Source organism: Macrobrachium rosenbergii, chromosome 58 (genome assembly GCF_040412425.1).
Source record: "Macrobrachium rosenbergii isolate ZJJX-2024 chromosome 58, ASM4041242v1, whole genome shotgun sequence".
In the NCBI taxonomy this organism is placed as follows: Eukaryota; Metazoa; Arthropoda; class Malacostraca; order Decapoda; family Palaemonidae; genus Macrobrachium; species Macrobrachium rosenbergii.
In genome coordinates, this window is record NC_089798.1 from 3,522,850 (window position 1) to 3,543,793 (window position 20,944).

Here is a 20,944-nt window from a genome sequence, read left to right on the forward strand (position 1 = left end):
TTTTTATTCATCATCAGTTAAATAACAAAGAATGGTGGAAATGCTTCGGCTGCCATGTTATAGCAAAAAGCGGAGGAATTAGTTTTCTATGTCTGTACAAAGATGGTGTTTTGTCTACAGATGATAAAGATGAAACCGCTAGTAAGATGAATCGTTTCTACAGACATTCAGCAATAATTGTGTATTCTATTGCCTTTTGCAATATATATATATATATATATACATATATATATATATATATATATATATATATATATATATATATATATATATATATATATATATATATATATAATATATATATATATATATATATATATATATATACATACATACATACATACATACATACATCATACAAATACATACATCATGGTGCAATTTAAAATACTTGTAGCTTCGTAACATTAAATGATAGAATTAATCTGTAAAGGGGATAAGAAAGCTGGATGTGTCTATGTTTTTTTGTTCTTCTGAAGTTTTGTTTATTATTTGTTTTATCAAATATTTTTCACAGTTTCCGAAACTTGAAAATGGCTTCTTTTTCAGAACTACTTTTGACTCATGGCTTCTCTAGAAGAGAAAGTAAACTGCGTTCTTTGGTTGGCTGAGCTAAAATGTACTGTCGCTGTCCAATAAAGAAGCACCACACAGAAATTGCACAGTCAAGTGGGTGGAGAAATTTAAGGAAATGGTTCTGTTATTGATAAACCAAGGTCTGCATAGTTACTGAAGGAACAATCATCTTTGAATAATCCTTTGAAAGAAGTCCGAGAAAGAGTCTAAGACGAGCATCTTCGGATATGAGGCTTTCAAAACTTAATGCGCATTAGATTCTGTGGAAAAAATTAAAATGAATCCAAATGCATCAAATGTTGTTAGAAGAGCATTATCTTACTCAACTTACTTTCTGTCATCAGTTCAATGAAAGAATTAATAATGATTATGTATTTCTGAATAATTTAACGTTCTCTGGCGCAACATTCCACAATAATGGCAAGGTCAACAGACATAATTGCCGTATTTGGGGAACTGAAAAGCCACGTGAATCTGTTGAAGGTGAAAGAGATTCTCTCAAAACTCATGTCTGGTGTGCTTTGGGAAAGAAAAGAATCATAGAACCATTCTTTTTTTATGGATGTGTTTTTAATGGTGATAACTATTTAGAAATGCTACAAAATTACTTTACTCCTCAGCTTGAACGATGAGAACTTATAGAGAAGTCAGTTTTTCAACAAGATGGTGCACCTTGCCACTTTGCTTTGCAAGTTAGGCAGTTTCTAGGTATGAAATTCCCTAATAAATGGATTGGAGGGGGTGGACCGTTATTTTCAGCTCCACGTTCACCAGGTTTGACTCCACTGGATTTCTTCATAAAGGGACATGTGAAAAGTATTGTTCATTCAACTGAACCTCGACCTTTATTCAACTAAGCCTCGATCTTTAGAAGACTTGAAAGCAAGGATAACTGATGCGATTGAAGGTATTACAGAAAATCAGCTGGAAAATGTTTTTTTCGAGAACTACAAAGCCGTATTTCTCTTTGTATCAGTAATGTTGGTAGACATGTTGAAAATTAACAAGAAGAATAAAAAATTTAGGCCATTCTTCTTTCTTATACTTTCCACAGATTATTTCTATCATTTATAGTTACGAAGCTACAAGAATTTTAAATTGCACCATGACTTTACGGACACCTGAACAAATATATATATATATATATATATATATATATATATATATATATATAATATATATATATATATATATATATATATATATATATATATATATATATATATATATATATATATATATATATATATATATATATATATATATATATATATATATATATATATATATATATATATATATATATATATATAGAGAGAGAGAGAGAGAGAGAGAGAGAGAGAGAGAGAGAGAGAGAGAGAGAGAGAGAGAGACTGATTTTTAATTAGTCAGTTGTAATATTGTAATTGATGATGGCGGATTCTAGCATCTGAGTCTAGTATTGGCTGGCTATCTTGAAAACTGTTTGGATTTACTCCGACTGATGAAATGATCTGGATTTCTCTTTTGTACACTAATATTTGTGGAACGGATCCACCTGTTTCGCTGATATGAAATTCATTGCAGCGTATCTCGAGGTTTTTAAGTACCAGAATTAGCCTTTTCCTTTCTTAGAAAAGTTTTTATTAGGGAACTACTGACGGTTTTTTACAGATAAAAGCGAAAAGCTTATCGGAATTGAGATGATCATTAACTGACTTCTTTCGACAAACCTTTCTCCAAAATGATCATACAGAAAAGAAATGTGCATCAGAGGTGCGTTGCTAGATGAAAAAATCAGAAAGAGCGATATAAGAAGTAAAGGAGATGAAGGCTTCTAGGAATTCTTAAGAATAACTAACCCGTTCAGTCTTAATTCCATATCATGCCCCCAAAAAAAAACTGACTACGGATGAAGTCCCGCTATGCCTCATTATGTCAAGGAGAGGTTCTTTCATGTACAAAATATCGTAGTAGCTTACAGACTTAAGGTAGCTTTTCATATCATTTATATATATATATATATATATATATATATATATATATATATATATATATATATATATATATATATATATATATATATATATATATATATATATATACATATATATATATATATATATATATATATATATATATATATATATATATATATATATATAATGTATCATTTTACATAAATTTTTATAAATTATATCAATATATCCTCTAGATTCTTAAAGAATATCAGTGTTCTAGTGTAAGCGCAAAGTGTGTTACTAACGTCCAGATTAATGATGCGTTGTCTTCTCGCGGTGAGAAATTGAAACCATTTGTCTCTTGTCCTTTGAAAAACCTCAACTGCCTAATCTTTGCAAAGCCCCCAAAAAGGTTCCTCTTTTAATGGCAGCTTTTATATACATAGCATGGGCCGTCCACGCTACGTACTGACCGCGAATCCATACATGAAATATTTTGGCAAGGCTGTATCAAACCCGTTTTCATAAACGCAGCAGAGAGTTTTTGGAAATTACATGCATACACACACACATCTATATATTTATATATGTGTGTATGTATGTATAAATAATTTATGTTCATATATAATGTATCATTTTACATAAATTATGTCACACAAATTATATATTTCAAGACAAATTCTTCTCACATCATCACTGTTTCTCTGCGCACACGTGAGCAGTTCTTGCATGATTAAAATGGCATTAATCTCCCGCCCTTTGTATCTGTCTCCCCACATGAAGACGACAAAAGCGAGTAAAGATTATTATTAAGAGTTCACTTATGCAGTAACATCTGCCCTAAAAGCGTGACGTTGTCCAAGCTGATCACAAGAAAAGATTAAACCATCAATCATTTCAGGGACAGCACTTGGTTTATTCTTCATTAGAGATTGGTCTTGATTGATTATCTTCCAAGAACAGAGGGGAAGCTGAGAAACAAGGAAGGAAAATGGACTGCTTTTAACATTGGTGACCACATCACCACAGGTGCATTCATGTTGTTATTGCTATCCGTAACAGGATTAATCGTGGTAGTTAATGGCCTTTACTTTAAAGATAGATAACGTTCATCACCTTTTCATCATTAATGCCTGTGTGTAGGGGAAGCCCAACATACAAATAGTCCGACATCGCCATAGTGCCTTCCGTAATTATTATTATTATTATTATTATTATTATTATTATTATTATTATTATTATTATTATTATTATTATTATTATTATTAGCAGTAGTAGTAGTAGTAGTAGTACGGATATAGAAGCTTTAATTGTTATGATTAGAAACACTGCAAGCATAAGAAAAATGCACCAATACATTCTCGTTCAAAATTTGATTCAGATCATCAGCCCTTGTTCTTAAATCCAAGTGAAATGTTCTGAAAATTGATCGACTCTCCCTTTCATTTTGCAGAATTGAATTCGACGCCCCTTTAGCAAGGAAAGGGGTCCACCGACTCCCTTAGGATGAAGAATATAGTAACGGCGAATGATAACAGGTAAAGAATAAGCTGAAAGTTGATTATTGTTATTCCCATACCACTGTCAGCTTTCCATCGCTGGTTCTCTCATCGAATTTATGGATATTCGATAAAACTAATGAAATAGTCATTATTGTCAAAGGACCCTTACAGCTGTCGCTTGCGAGCAATTCGTAGGAGTGTTGTCATCCGACTCATTATTACTCTATTCCTATTGATATATTCTCTCTCTCTCTCTCTCTCTCTCTCTCTCTCTTCCTGAGAGTCCCTTTCCGCTCCCTTTGCCTTGCTTTTAGGTTTATTTCTTTTCAGCAGCTGAACATCTTCAAAAGTCTTGTTATGTCTCGCTCATAAAGTTTTCATATTTATCACTATACTAAAGAGAAGCGCCAAAAGTATGCTTGTAAATCTCCAACCCAAAGTGAACGTAAACACGTCGCAACTTCTCATGAAAAGGCTACACGACTATTTACACATTCACAAGTGGCACATACAGTTGATGAAATATATGCAAGTTTATACACCAGATTGTAAGAGCTAACATGCCTATTCAAATTCTCAAACATGTGACCAGCGGGTGCATTCCCAGCAGAGGTAAAGATATTCTAGTTGGGCGAGGAAGATATATATATATATATATATATATATATATATATATATATATATATATATATATATATATATATATATATATATATATATATATATATATATATATATATATATATATATATATATATATATCTTATATTTATATATATATATGAAATTTTATCACACCGTGATTTATATACAGTCATGAAGCTACAAATGTCGCTTAATATCGAAATTCACGCTACCTCGGTATATCTCCGTTGGAGAATTGTCGCCGAAGGGAATTTATATAAGTGATAAATGAATTGGAATCGTCGGGACACGAACCCGTGACGAAAACCTATTCAGCGACTCCAGTGGACGTTGACCATTGAGATATACCGAGGTAGCGTGAATTTCGATATTAAGCGACATTTGTAGCTTCATGATTATATATATATATATATATATATATATATATATATATATATATATATATATATATATATATATACATATACATATATATATATATATATATATATATATATATATATATATATATATATACATACATATATATATATATATATGTGTGTGTGTGTGTGTGTGTGTGTGTGTTTGTGTGTGTGAGTGTATGCGTTTGTGTAAACATAGGTGTTACCTTAAGATAGCAATATTCCTGCTCTCTGTAATGCACAATCTCATGAATAAGGTTGCTGGTCCCATATCCTCTACGCAGGGTAAGATCAGCCATGATCAGCTAAACACCAAGTGCCTAATTAATTCTGATATATGTATATATATATATATATATATATATATATATATATATATATATATATATATATATATATATATATATATATATATATATATATATATATATATATATGTATGTATATATATATATGTATGTATACATATGTATATTATACATTTATATATATATATATATATATATATATATATATATATATATATATATATATATATATATATATATATATATATATATATTATATACCACTGTTTATGACAAGTGGATATCTAACGAAGGTAAATGTAACCAATATATTCCATTTTTAATAGATGACTATCACGGTGAATAACTGTAAGAGATCTCAACAAAAAGAGGAACAGAAAACTTAGAGCAATATTTTTGTAGAGGACCTAGTTAAAGAAAACCAAAAACTACAAGTGGCGCAACGTTGACAAGCAAACCCTAATTAGTTTGGAAAATTTTATTAACACATCAGTGTGGAAAACTACACTTGCCAGTGGCTATATTTAGTAAATGGAAATATGAAATTAACTTGAAAATAGAGATTCCGAAAGAAATATATCCATGCTGTAGGTATTTCAGAATATGTTCAAAGAAGAAACTGAAATGTTAACGCTAGTACACTTGAAAACACGAAAGAAAATGAAAGACATATACCAAAATTTCGGTTTGGTTAATGCAGTAAAGGCCTCTTTGTCATTTATATCATTTAAATATTAAATCCCCAAATTTCTCATACACCCAGTTAAAGCAAAGGTAATTGCATCCTAATTAGGTAGCATTACAAAGGAACTTGTTGGCTTCATAAGTAAATCACATTAATTAATTACTAAAATAGAGATATAATAGACTAATTCACAGGTACAAAATGATGGTGGATAACTGATAACAATCAGGAAGTCTTAAAAATGATAGATGAGATAAACAAAAAAACACACACACAAAAGATCATTTAATTGTTATGTATGATTTGAATACACTGTATGTGAATGAATGTTCCTCATAACAGTTTAAAAGAAGCTTTGGAAATCAGAGAATAAAATTCGTTGCTGTAAACAAGTCAAAACCTTTTAAATGAACAATTTAGCATTATTTTAAAATAGAAAATCTATGTATATCCTGTTTTTGATAAGTAACACCTGTTTTAAATGCTGTGATTTAAATCTTAAAGGGGATACTGCTATCAATATCGACACAGAACTGGCTCGGATTTTGCTAACATTATTATGAACGACCTTGATGGTGCGCGTTATGCTGCGCTGGAACCCGGGACTTCCTGTCATGTTTCCCCTCCCCTCCTTATCCCCTACCTACCCCGCCCCAACAGAGGGTGGACAGGCAGGTTTGCAGGAGGAGGGTGGATGTGTCGTGTCTCCCCTACCCTCTCAATCTCCTACCTACCCCATCCCACCCGGGGCGGACAAACAAGAAAGATCCACTCGGATTTTATTATTATGGAAGATTCAATTCTATACAGGGCAACAATCGAACAAAACATTTCTGTAAAATATTTGATAAAAGCTTCAGCCATATAGATAATGGACTGAATCTCATCTGCGACATGCAATTCCAGACAGAAAAAAGTGAAACATATCCAAAAGAATTAGTAGCCAATAGAAAAAATTATTCATATTATAAGTTTTCATTTTTGGACAATGAGATTGAAGTGTTATTCAAAATACTTCACAAGATTATTTGATTAAGGACAGAAATTAAACTTTCACAGGATTTTTTAATCTAGACACGTTTGCACGGAACATCAGTATTTCGCTAATGAATTTAGGGTACTGGTAAGAAAACTGTTTAAACAAGGTAAAAACAGATGAATATGATGAATAATTACCACAATAACGATCTCATACACTCAGAGAAGTAGGGTAAAAGGTGCCATTTGGCGTCCTGGCGTCCTGAACATTTGGCGTCCTCAAGGAAGGGTGTCATTTGGCTGATTATTATTATTATTATTATTATTATTATTATTATTATTATTATTATTATTATTATTATTATTATTATTATTTTTATATTTTTGCTGATAACATGCATATATAAAAAAATTATGTAGTAAGTAGGGTAAAAGGTGCCATTTGGCGTCACTGCGCCCTGAACATTTGGAAGAAAGGGTGTCATTTGGCGTCCTCATTATTATTATTATTATTATTATTATTATTATTATTGTTATTATTATTTATTTTACTATTATATTTTAGCTGAAGAAAATTATTCATTTATAAAAAAATTATGTTTTATATTTTGTCCTGAAGAAAATAACACACACATATAAAAACACACACACATGTATATAATATATATATAATATATATATATATATATATATATATATATATATATATATATATATATATAGCATCAACACACAATCCGTGAACATTTGACTCATTCAAATCGAAACAGTCCTCAAGAAAGGGGTGTTATTACAAATAAAAAGTTGGAACCTGAGAGCCTCAATTATTATTATTATTATTATTATTATTATTATTATTATCCCTATTATTATTATTCATTTCTGACTTTACTATATTTTCAGCTGAAAGAAAATTACCCATGCATATATAAAAAAATTATGTAGTAAGTAGGGTAAAGGTGCCATTTGCATACCTGTCACATTTGGCGTCCTTCCTACACAACACACAATCACAGCTCACGTCATTATAAATTGGAACCTTGCGCATTATTATATATATATATATAGACAACATATATCCCTTCCACTGTTTATATATAAAATGAATGAATTATCATATTATATGGAAGAGTTGGGGAAAATCACAGTATGCAAGCAGTTAGCTTGCCCAGGTAATTTTGGGCAAGCAGTTGCTCAGGTTCCAACTTCTTTTACTTGTATGGCCCAGTGGGTAACGCCCTGCTTTCCACCTGAGAGACTTTCCCGACGTGAGTCAGAAATTTATTTTTCCACACGCTTGTACTGGGTGTTGATGATTTGGAACTATCTTATTCACTCAGAAGGGATAATTGGAATGAAATGCTATTGGGTATTATAAAAAAAATATTTCGCTATGCAAGTAGCTTGCCCAGGCAATATCCTTGGTGCAGTTGCTCAGGTTCCAACTTTTTATTGTATGGCCCAGTGGGTAACGCCCTTGCTTTCCACCTGAGAGACCTGGGTTCGATCCCGACGTGAGTCAGAAATTTATTTCACCACACGTGATTGTGTGTTGATGATTTCTATCTTATTCACTCAGAAGGGATAATTGAATGAAATGTTGTCTATTGGGTCATTGCTGAGTCGGGAAGTTGGGGAAAATATGCATATTCCTTGGGTGCAGTTGCTAGGTTCCAACTACTTGTATGGCCCAGTGGGTAACGCCTTTGCTTTCCACCTGAGAGACCTATCCTCACGTGAGTCAGAAATTTATTTCGTTCCACACGTGATTGTGTGTTGATGATTTCTATCTTATTCACTCAGAAGGGATAATAATGAAATATATTGGGTCATAGTCGGGATGGTATGCAAGCAGTTAGCTATAATATATAGTTGCTCATTTCCAACTACTTGTATAAAAGTGGTAACGCCTTGCTTTCCACCTGAGAGACCTTGATCCCGACGTGAGTCAGAAATTTATTTCAATTGTGTGTTGATGATTTCTATCTTATTCACTCAGAAGGGATAATTCGAATGAAATAGTCGGGAAGTTGGGGAAAAACTGCTGGTATGCAAGCAGTTAGCTTGCCCAGGTAATAGTTGCTCAGGTTCCAACTTCTTTTACTTGTATGGCCCAGTGGGTAACGCCCTTGCTTTCCACCTGAGAGACCTGCCGATCCTGACGTAAGTCAGAAATTTATATATATATATATACATAAAACCTGTACATGTTGTTTACACGCAAACACAATCTAAGTATGCACATATATTTATGTGTGTGTATATATATATATATATATATATATATATATATATATATATATATATATATATATATATATATATATATATATATATATATATATATATATATATATATATATATATATATGTATATAAATTTCTGACTCAAGTGTGTGTTGATGATTTCTATATATATATATATATATATGTATATATATATATATATATATATATATATATATATATATATATATATATATATATATATATATATATATATTTCTCTAAATAGATATGTATGTATGTATGTATGTATAAAACAGGTCAAACGTTACATGACTTTATCTTTTGTAAATGTTTGGTCAAGTCGCCTGTTTATATTCAAATTCTTGGCACCTGTTATCAATTATTCAACTTATTAATGAAAAGCCGCCATTATTGAAATTCTTGATGAAATTAAAATATATTTCCATTAAATTTTCTCTCAGAAAAAAAGATAAACTAGAAAACGAATCACTATATAAGCACACACACACACAGACACGTGAAAAGAAGTTGAGTGATTGAGGCATATCGTGTCGACCTTCCGGGAACTTTCACAAGACTGGCTCCAGTGTCTCAGAGAATCCCCGGGCCTTGCTTCCGGAGCCTCATCTTCTAGCGGAGCTTTATTTATTTATACATACAATTATACATAATTATACATACATATAGTTAGAAAAAGAGATGAAGAATTATTCCAAATCATTGCCATCTGCTGGAAGTCCCTGACATTCCTGGAATCCCAACAATTCCCGAAGACTGGAGCAGCTCAGTGGAGACGAAAATGTCTCTGGAATCCAGATGCATCACGTGTCTGATTACAAAACTTGGGATAAATCAGACACTGTTCATCCGTATGGAGCGAACTCTCCTTCTTTGTGAAAACAGATGATCAATTTCCAGAAAACGAGGAAGCCAGGTCAACGCAGACGTAGGAGACATGAGAAGGAAAAGCTTCGAGCGGGAAGTCTCCTCTTGCCATTGGATACCTCGACGTGGGAAGCAGTGATACCGATTTCACATATTCTTCAGTGGCAACCTCTGGCGTGGCCTAAAATCCCTAAGTGCAATGCCTTCCACATATGTGAAATTGATTTTCCCACCTTCTGAGGATTGTAGTGTGGGAACACGCATCGAGAACACCTTCAGCACTGGCGTGTTTCCTACAGTCAGCAGCGAAATAATTGGTTTCGGGATGGGAATCATCTGTTTTCACAAAAAGCAGAGACGCCGTAAGCTCTTGGCTAGTTAACAGAGCGAAGAATGGGAAGGCCCCATCCCTGGTAAAACTAAACCCCATTTCAGTGATGGTTTGTTGGCGAAGATGCCCCAGGGGTGAGATCAACTGTGATCGTCAAAGGCCAAAAAAAATAAAAATATACATATATATATATATATATATATATATATATATATATATATATATATATATATATATGTGTGTGTGTGTGTGTGTGTGTGTGTGTGTAACATATATATATATATATATATATATATATATATATATATATATATATATATATATATATATATATATTTTTTTTTTTTTTTTTGGTCTTTGACGATCACAATTGATATATTTACATATATAATGTGTGTGCGTGTGTGTGTAATAAGTTGTCAAACTGCACGTGACAAATATATCTGCAGATAACCATTTGAAAGGTGAAAATTAAAGACAAAGTAACAAGTACTTTCGTGTATCACGAACACTTCTTGCTGGCCACTGTAATATATAATTCCAAAGCTATACTCCATAAATCCAAGAAGGAACCGGTAATACCATTAATACGAAACTCGAAATAGCTGTCAGTCAGGATTCGATTTACTGAATTGTTCCCGATTGTGAACAGACGTAGGATTATAGAAAGCTCAATTAATTCGAAGGAAATGTTGGATTTCACACCGAGTAACAATTCAGTAAATCGAATCCTGACTGACAGTTATATCGAGTTTCGTATTAATGGTATTACCTGTTCCTTCTTGGATTTATCGAGTATAGCTTTAGAATTATATATTACAGTGGCCAGCAAGAAGTGTACATGATACGCGAAAGCTCTTGGTACCTGGTCTGAAATTTTTACCTTTCAAATGGTTATCTGCATATATATTTGTCACGTGCAGTTTGACAAATTATACACACACGCACACACATTATATATGTAAATATATATATATATATATATATATATATATATATATATATATATATATATATATATATATATATATATATATATATATATATATATATATATATATATATATATATATATATATATATATATATATATACATATATATATATATATATATATATATATATATATATATATATATATATATATATATATATATATATATATATATATATATATATATATATATATATATATATATATATATATATATATATATATATATATATATATATATATATATATATATATATATATATATATATATATATATATATATATATATATATATATATATATATATATATATATATATATATATATATATATATATATTTGGCCCTTGATGATCACAATTGATCTCACCTGAGGGCATCTTCGCTAACAAAGCATCACTGAAATGGGGTTTAGTTTTACCAGGATGGGCCCTTCCCCATTCTTCGCTCTGTTAGCTAGCCAAGAGCCTACGGCGTTTCTGCTTTTTTGTGAAAACAGATGATTCCTATGCAGAGTCCGAAACCATTTATTTCGCTGCTGACTGTAGGAAACACGCCAGTGCTGAAGGTGTTCCTCAATGCGTAAGTTCCTGCCACACTAAAATCCTCAGAAGGTGGGAAAATCAATTTCGCATATGTGGTAGGCATTGCACTTACGGGATTTTAGGCCACGCCAGAGGTTGCCACTGAGGAATATGTGAAATCGGTACCACTGCTTCCCCACGGCGAGGTATCCAATGGCAAGAGGAGACTTGTAAAGTCACCAATTCGGCGCCAGGATAGTGTTTCGGCGGCGCCATTAATTAAGTCTCCGCTGAGCTTGTTTTCTTTGGTGACTTCCCGTTTTCTTCAAGCTCAATTAGTCACGCCTAAAACGTGCCAGGTCACGCATTTTAATCATTTTTACTTTATGGTATTTATATACGAATGTCACACATTGTGTATCACATGTTTCTTCATTCACAGGCATCAAGACTGTATCTATATTGTAGCTCTGTATGTTTTGTATTGTAATTTGTACTGTTCACTGCATATTATTGTTTATTGTTTCGACCTCAGGTCACAGTCAATTCCATTGTCTCTCTCACGGCCCGGCGTCAGTCGGCCGCAATATAAGCTGCCTGATCTGTAATAAAGTAGCAGTAACTTTTACCTGCTCGTTTCTTTGACACCTTACAGTGGTGACCCCGGAGTATCCCGGAGCCATTAAGCGGACTCACACGTCGACTCAGTCTTGGCTCCAGGATTTCTCCAAAACGCTCTTAGCGGCTAAACACGGCTGTGTAACCAGCGTTTGAGCGTGCTGACTCTCGTCGGCGTTTTCACCAGCGAAACTAGCGGAACCACACGGCGCCGCGAAATTGCGTAATGGACGCGAAATCCCCACTCCAGTAAGGGGTCAAAGAGCGAGCATGGACGCGAATATCCCCTCCTTCATGCAGTTAAACGCGACCCATGGAACTCCGAGGTTTACCTACCTCCCATCACAGCCGCGCCCGCCCCGCATCGATCCCTCCGCAACTCCACACCAGCGCCCCGAACACACGACGGCCGGGCAACACAATCGCGGGCCGCCCTCACCGTAAAAGCTGCCGCCCCGTTTACGCAGGGGAACCCATCGATGTGGCTGCGCAGGGTGGAGAGCCACTTCAGAATCGCGGACCTCACGGACGAAGTCCTACAGGCCGACACAGTGCTCAACGCCCTTCCGGAGGACGTGTACAGAAAACTCATCTCGCGAAAGTACCAAACACACACCCTCACATACAGCACCACAAAAAAGTTCCTCCTCGGCTTGCTCCTGCCCATCGCCGAGCGGGCCGCCCGTGCTATCGACCTTGGCCAATAATCCACGCCACGACCTCAATCCAAGAGACGCTTACAGCCGGGGCATGGTCGTGAGATCTCCTGTCAATACCAGTCTTGGGTGGCACAAAACAAGCGGCAGGAGATAAGCTTCATATGGAAATCTTCCTTCGCCAACTCCTCCCGGAAGCACGCAACCAGATCGCTCACCCCTACACCATGCCTGTCGAGGACCTCGAGAGGCGGCACAACACCTCACAGACTCCGTCAAGGCTTCACAGCGGCTAAAACCGGCCACACAGCCGGTCAGCTCCGTCCAGCCTGAAGAGGACGTAGCAGCCCGTCAACGCCATCGCCAACAGACGCCCACCGAACCACAGCAGACGGAGGTCCCGGGCTTCTGTCGCTACCACAAGTGGTTCGGAAAGGCGCCCGAAACTGCCTGCCGCCCTGCTCGTTCAACCGTTCAAAAACGGGGTGGCGGGCCAGCAGGACAGGCCGCCATGGCAGCCGAAGAACCCAGGGCCTCAAAAACAGTAGGTTTTTGGTCCGCGACACCGTCTCCGGCAGGATGATGCTGGTCGACACAGGAGCCTTTAAGTCGGTCTTCCCAGCATCCAGAGAGGACCGCAACCAGACACCAGACCCGGCCGCTTCCTGTGACGGCGCCAACGGAACCCCATCCTCTCCCTACGGCACCAGGCTCCTGTCGATCTCCATCCTTGGCCAGAGTTACTCCTGGGACTTCATCGTCGCGGACGTAAACCCCACTCCTGGGGCCGATTTTCTGGCGCACTTCGGCCTGCTAGTCGACGTGGGGCGCAAGCGCCTCATCGATACCGACTCCCGCCGGTCTCTCCGTTAACGGGCGGGACCCAGACCCACCATCAGCGCCGTCGCCCCCACCAGTATGCACACCTTCTGTCGGAGTTCCTGAGGTGTTTAAGCCATAGCCGTCAAGTCCCCGGGGCCCCAGCCAAGCACAGCATATACCACCATATAGTGACTAAAGGGCCCCGACACATTAACAAGTTCCGCAGGCTTCCCCCTCAGCGCCTTCAGGAGGCTAAAAAAGCATTCATGGAGATGGAACAGATGGGCATCTGCAGGAAAGCCTCCAGTCCATGGGCCTCCCCTCCACATGGTGCAGAAACCGGAGACGGCTCCTGGAGACCCTAAACATGACTACAGGCGGCTCAACATTGCAACGGAGCCCGACCACTACCCTCTACCCAATATGCAAGACCTCAAAGGCCTCCTTTCACGGGGCCAAAATATTCACTAAATTGGACCTTCTTAAATCTTATTTCCAGGTACCTGTTGCGCCAGAGGACATACCAAAGACAGCCATCATCACGCCCTTCGGGTCCTATGTGTTACCTTCTCCACCTTCGGGCTGAGGAACGCCGGGGCCACCTTCCAGCGGCTCATGGACAGCATCCTGGGGACCTAAAATTTGCGTCTGCTACGTCGACGACATTCTCATATTTTCCAGGTCTCACAGCGAACACCAGAGGCACATCAAAGCAGTCCTCCAGCGCCTCCAAGAAAACGGCCTCGTCGTCCGTTTTGACAAGTGTACCTTCGGCGTCCAGAAAGCAGAATTCCTGGGTCACGAGGTGTCTCCGACAGGCGTCCGCCCTCTTACATCGAAAGTGGCAGCCGTGTAGCTGTTCCCGACACCCACCTCCATCAAGGCCGTCCAGGAGTTCCTTGGGATGGTAAACTTTACAGGCGGTTCATCCCCGGGATCGCGCACACCACGGCCCTGACGGAAGTCCTAAAAGGTCAACTGAAGTCCCTGTCTTGGGGACCCAGCCAGCAGCAGGCCTTTTCCTGACGAAGGTCGCCCTCACCAAGGCAACCGCCTTGCACACACCAGGATCCCAAGGCTCCCCTCCAGCTGACGACAGACGCCAGTAACGTTGCCTGCGGTGCTGTTCTGGAGCAAATCATCAACGCGCCCCCAGCCCATCGCCTTCTTCAGCAAGTTCAGTCCGCGCAGATCCCGCTACAGCACCTTCGACAGGAACTCTGCGCGATGTAACGCGCAGTTCGGCACTTCAAGTTCCTCCTGGAGGGGACGCCCTTCACAATCTTCACAGACCACCAGCCACTGGTTCACGCCTTCACGAAGCAGGGGACGCATGGTCTTCCAGACAGCAGCGCCACCTCTCAGCCATAGCCGAATTTACCTGTTCCGTCAGGTACCTCCCGGCAAGAAAATTCCGTAGCAGACGCCCTCTCCAGAGTCGAGTTGAACGCAGTGCAGCTTGGTGTAGATTACCAGGACCTTGCCAGAGAACAGGCCGCTGACCCAGAAACCCCAGCATACCGCACCGCCATCACATCCTCAAGTGGCGGGACGTGACCCTCGCCCGGAGGCCCCAGCCTGCTCTGTGACATCAGCACAGGCCAGCCCCGCCCTTTGGTTCCAGCCTCACGCCGCCGCCAGGTATTCGACATCATTCACGGCCTCACACCCTCCGGCAGGACCACGGCCAAACTGCTTTCAAAAGTTCGTCTGGCACGGGGTGCAGAAGGACGCCACAGCCTGGGCAAAACAGTGCCTGCAATGCCAGACCAGTAAAGTGGGTCGTCACACGCAGTCGGGGGTAGGCGAAGTTCCCACAGCCAGGGCGCCGCTTATTTTGCCACATCCATCGACGTTATTTTATTTTATATTCCCCATCAGGCGGATCCAGATACCTCCTCACGGTGGTAGACCGTTCACGAGGTGGCCCGAAGCCACACCCATGCAAGAAGCCACCGCCAGCGCGTGCGCTTTTTTCCTGCTCCCAGTTGGGTTAGCCGCCGGCGTCCCTGACCACATCACAACCGAAGGCCCCGCTTTCCTCTCCGAGTTGTGGTCTGCCCTGGCTCAACTGCTGGGAACCACGCACCACACCACCACAGCGATAACCCAGCGCCAACGGCCTGGTTGAACGGTTCCACAGGTCCTTTAAGTCATCCCTCATGGCCCGCTGCACCGCCGAGGACTGGAAACATCAGCTGCCGTGGGTCCTCCTCGGGTTGAGGACCGCCCCCAGAGCCGACGGCACCCCATCCGCAGCTGAACAAACCTGGGGAACCCCTCGTGGTGCCGGGAGAGCTCGTGACGGATGATCGCCACTCCCCATCTCTGCAGAGGCTCCGCGACGTGGCCAGCAAGTTCGCCCCTTGCAGGCGCTCATACATCGACAAGCAACCACCTTCATGCCGCCACAGCTGTCATCCGCCACCCACGTCTTCGCCAGAGTCGACGCCGTCCGTTCACCACTAACTAAGCCCTACAGGGGACCCTTCCGCGTGCTGGAGCGAACAGCAAGATGCGTTCGGCTGGCACTCCCAGGCAAGAACGACTGCTATAATGTTTCCATAGACCGGCCTAAAGCCCGCCTTCCTGTCGGAGAGTCCCGCAGCGTCGCAGCACCCTTCCGCCCAAACGCACTCCAGCACGCCCTCACCAACCGCATTTAGCGCAATCCGCCCAGGAAGGAACCGCCCAAACAGCAGCCTCACAGGCGGAGGCCCTCAGTTATCTTCAAGGAGCCGCGGCACCCTTCAGCGTCCCAGCAGATACAGGGATTAATCAGACGCGTCCCTCGTCTTGGGGGGGGAGTATTTGTAAAGTCACCAATTCGGCGCCAGGATAGTGTTTCGCGGCGCCATTAATTAAGTCTCCGCTGAGCTTGTTTTCTTTGGTGACTTCCCGTTTTCTTCAAGCTCAATTAGTCACGCCTAAAACGTGCCAGGTCACGCATTTTAATCATTTTTACTTTATGGTATTTATACGAATGTCACACATTGTGTATCACATGTTTCTTCATTCACAGGCATCAAGACTGTATCTATATTGTAGCTCTGTATGTTTTGTATTGTAATTTGTACTCGTTCACTGCATATTATTGTTTATTGTTTCGACCTCAGGTCACAGTCAATTCCATTGTCTCTCACGGCCCGGCGTCAGTCGGCCGCAATATAAGCTGCCTGGATCTGTAATAAAGTAGCAGTAACTTTTACCTGCTCGTTTCTTTGACACCTTTCATAAGACTTCCCGCTCGAAGCTCTTCCTTCTCGTGTCTCCTATGTCTGCGTTGACTTGGTTTCCTCGTTTTCTGGAAATTGATCATCTGTCTTCACAAAGAGGGAGAGTCCACTCCATACGGATGAACTGTGTCTGATTTATCCCAAGTTTTGTAATCGGACACGTAACGCATCTGGATTCCAGAGACATTTTCGTCTCCACTAAGCTGCTCCAGTCTTCGGGAATTGTTGGGATTCCCGGGAATGTCAGGGACTTCCAGCAGATGGCAATGATTTGGAATAATTCTTCATCTCTTTTTCTAACTATATATGTATGTATAATTATGTATAATTGTATGTATAAATAAATAAAACTCCGCTAGAAGATGAGGCTCCGTAAGCAAGGCCCGGGATTCTTTGGAGACGCTGGAGCCAGTCTTGTGAAAGTTTCTTAAGGTCGACACGATATGCCTCAATCACTCAACTTCTTTTCACGTGTGTGTGTGTGTGTGTGTGTGTGTGTATAGTGATTCGTTTTATAGTGATTCGTTTATCTTTTTCTGAGAGAAAATTTGATGGAAATATATTTTAATTTCATCACGAATTTCAATAATGACGGCTTTTTGTTAATAAGTTGAATAATCGATAACTGGTGCCAAGAATTTGAATATAAACAGGCGACAAAACATATGAAAGATAAAGTCATGTAACGTTATGACTGTGTTTGCATACATACATATATGTACATTTATATGTATATATACATATATATATATATATATATATATATATATATATATATATATATATATATATATATATATATATATATATATATATATATATATATATATATATATATATATATATGTATGTATGTATTTTCCTATAATATATATATATATAATATATAAAATATATATATATATATAAATACACTATTTAAATATATATGAAATATATATATTATATATATGTATTGTTATCTATATTCACACAAATATATGTTCACTTGTGTTTATCTAAACTATGGACAGGTGGAATAGAGATACATATATATATATATATATAAAAACATGATATATGTATATATTATATATATATATATGTTAAGAGAGAGTGGTGTTTATATTTATATGTATAATATCAGTTCAGCCATATTTCAGCAGGTGTCAAATCAGTCTCTTATCGTAAAGGTTTTTGATCGCCTTGGTTCAACTATCAGTCATACAGCTTTGAGGATGGATCTCTCTCATATCAGTTCGGTCGCACCTTTTACTATTGATTTTATATATGCATGTTATTTTCTTCAGCAAAAATATAAACATAAAAAAATAAAGTAATAATAATAATAAGGTGTAAAATAATAATAATCCGATTTCCACGCCAAATGACACCTTTCTTGAGGATGCAGGTTCATATTGTTGGTACTAACAAATGTTCAAGATGAAAATGGCACCTTCCAGCATTTTATATTTTGTTATTTTCAGCAACAATATAAAAATAATAAAATAATAACTAATAATAATAATAATAATAATAAGTAATAATGAATATTTGAGGACTGTACCCTTCTTGAGGACCCCAATATTCAGGACACCAGGCCGCCAAATGTCACCTTTTACCCTACTTACTATCTAATTTTTTTATATATATACATGTTATTTTCAATATAAAAATAAATTAAATAATAACAATATAAACCTAATAATAGGAGGAAATAATTGGAAATCGAGACGCCAAATGACACCCTTTCTTGAGAACGCCAAATGTTCAGGACGCCAGGACGAAATGACCTTTACCCTACTTACTACATAATTTTTTTATATATATATGCATCCATTTTCCAGCAAAATATAAAAATAAAATAATGATAATAATAAAATAATAATAATAATAATAATAATAATAATGGTCAAAATCACCCTCCTCCTGTTTGTTACACCAGAAACGCCCTACTTACTACATAATTTTTTTTTATATATGTATGTTATTTTCCTAAATATAAAAATAAAATAATAATAATTCATGTTTTTAATAATATAATACCATTGTAACTAATTCCATTTAAGGACGCCTGTCCCTTTCTTGAGGACGCCAAATGTTCAGGACGCCAGGACGCCAAATGGCACCTTTTACCTTACTTACTACATAATTGGTTTTATAAATGCATGTTATTTTCTTCATAAAAATATAAAAATAAAACAAATAATAATAATAATTGAGGACGCCAAATGACACCCTTTCTTGAGGAAGCCAAATGTTCAGGACGCCAGGACGCCAAATTTTCATATAGAGAGTATACGATAACGATAGTATATATGTTGATATATATATAATTAGAACCACTATATACTGTCAGATTTGAATATCAAATCATCATGAATGTTTTGAACAAATGAAATTCAGTGCCACATTATACCTTGCATTCTCACTAAGAACATTAGTGAGAATATTCTCTCTGCTCCACTTCCATTATAATATTCAGTGTTCGTTTCTTCCGCTCACCTTATTTTTGTAAAATCGTTGGCTACGGAAGTGGCAACAACAGAAGTTTAGACATTTGATCCCCCTGGTGCTTGCTTGAGGCTTTTGACTTTGGCAAATATGTATTTGACCTCTGTATTTCGGTACTTTGTTTCCCCGTCCTTCAAATGAGAGATGCTCATCTTGCTCTCCTGACACCTGTGCGTGTATGTATATATGCGTGCATGCATAATTAGGTTTGTGCGTTTATAAGCCACACAGTTGAAAATAACTGCATAACCACATTTAGAAAAATATTTAGTTTATTTAAAAACTTTATATAAGACAACAGCTTCTGCCATACAATAAGGAGAGAGCATTCATACTTTTGCAACAAGGAAAACAGGTCATTGTAATTATGGTGCTCTAGATGCGTGAGGGAACAGAAATTAACATAAGTTTGCATTATTGTATTCGTTATTCAAGTTCTTCGAATACAAAAGCAGCAAATTATAATTATGTCTGTATTTTACACATAATGAAACCTCCAACATTCACAAAGATAATAACATACCTTTTTCCCGCGTTAAAAGACGTTCACATCTAAACAACAATTTTGAGCTAAAAGAAACCAAGCTAACTTAATTCAAAATATATTCAATAATAAATTAATCACATATTCAAGTAATGATGACAATTTTCACCTTTAGAAAATATGACTATCTAGAAATGCTCTCTAGACAATCAATAACAGATGGCTCGTCTGGCTGAATATCAGTTTCAGTGTATTGGCTACATCAGCCTCCGTTCGTCTGAATAACTTCTTTGCTTGAAAAGTTACCAAGAAGTTGCGCCCATGACAACGTGAGACACGAAGTCTTCAGACAAAATTCCAGCTTCCTGCATTTTTTTGCTTTTTTTCTTAACATTTGTTGTAGCAACAGTCTGAAAGTGAAACTTGATTACGGGAGCACGGCTCGTCAGCCAGGATCGATGCTCTCTATGCAACGGAATCAGGTACCACTTTATTACCGGTTATATCACTGTCTTGCACGTTGATTGGTCTATGGATCAAATCTGACCTCGGATAAATAGAATAAAGGGAAGCTTTGTATCGGCCACACTCCCGTGCTTGTAATAAAACTGACC